Here is a 1229-nt window from a genome sequence, read left to right on the forward strand (position 1 = left end):
ATATATATATATATATATATATATATATATATATATATATACAGCAATCGGGAGTAGCCACCGTGTATTCATAGAAATGTATCCACCAAATTGAGTGAACGATTCTCTAAATTTCTTATGTCGAATCCTCAATGAATTCAATAGCAAATATTTGTAACAATGTGGCTTCCAATAGCTTCCAGTGGCTTCCAAGAAACCATTAAATATCATAGGTAGACACAAGCTATTAAGAAGAAACGCGAAAGAAAGATCACATGGTATAATCCACAAATATTTCATAAATGTAAGCATACTGATAAAATAAATTTGTTCATCGTCAATAACACATTTTCCCCACCGAACATAGGTATAGGAAACTATTTAACCGAAACTTACGAAGAGTAAGCTGCTCGTTACTAACAAACTTCAATGACACCCATACTTTAATAATAAAAAAAATATATAATTCGAGGATTCGAAAATCACAACGAATACAATACAGAAAAGCAATTGTTATTCTGAAAATGTCTGCCAAATCAAAGGAAAATTGCATGAAAATCAGCAACATATTCAAACACTTAAACATCTGCCAATACCAGTTATGACACCTAATCTATTTAATAACAGGATCTATCAACACAATTACACGTTTTGAACATTACGAAGAAAATTGGGCACAAAGCTAACAGCACATAAATGGTTTCTTAAAAATATAAATATGGTACGTATTGTGAAATGGCAATTCCTTGATAAAACACTTATACACTTTGAGATGTTTTCTGTAGCCTTTGCCACATTAAAGGATGTTAATCAATCCTGAAACATCAAACCAAAATACTGAACAAATACATAAAGTTAATAGCTTCGGGTGTTAGTTATAAACTATAAAGAATTCTAAATAGGTAATATACCAAATGCCGGCAGAACATGGCATTTTCATTTCCTGAGTACCTTGCCATTTGCAGAAGTATTCTATGTCTTTTTGAAATAAATGGACATACGCATAGGTGCAGGCTTGGTTATGTAGTACGAAGTTTCTTTCCCAAGCAGATGGTTCCCGGTTCAGTCGCACTGCGTGGCACCGTGGACAACTGCCTTCAACTATAAGATCGGGTTGACCAAAGCCTCGTGAGTGGATTAGATAGACGGAAACTGAAAGACGTCCGTCGTATATATATGACTGTGTGTGTATATACGTGTATATGTATATATAAATATATATATATATATATATATATATATATATATAT

The sequence above is a fragment of the Octopus bimaculoides genome, chromosome 24, assembly GCF_001194135.2.
Source record: "Octopus bimaculoides isolate UCB-OBI-ISO-001 chromosome 24, ASM119413v2, whole genome shotgun sequence".
Classification (NCBI taxonomy): domain Eukaryota; kingdom Metazoa; phylum Mollusca; class Cephalopoda; order Octopoda; family Octopodidae; genus Octopus; species Octopus bimaculoides.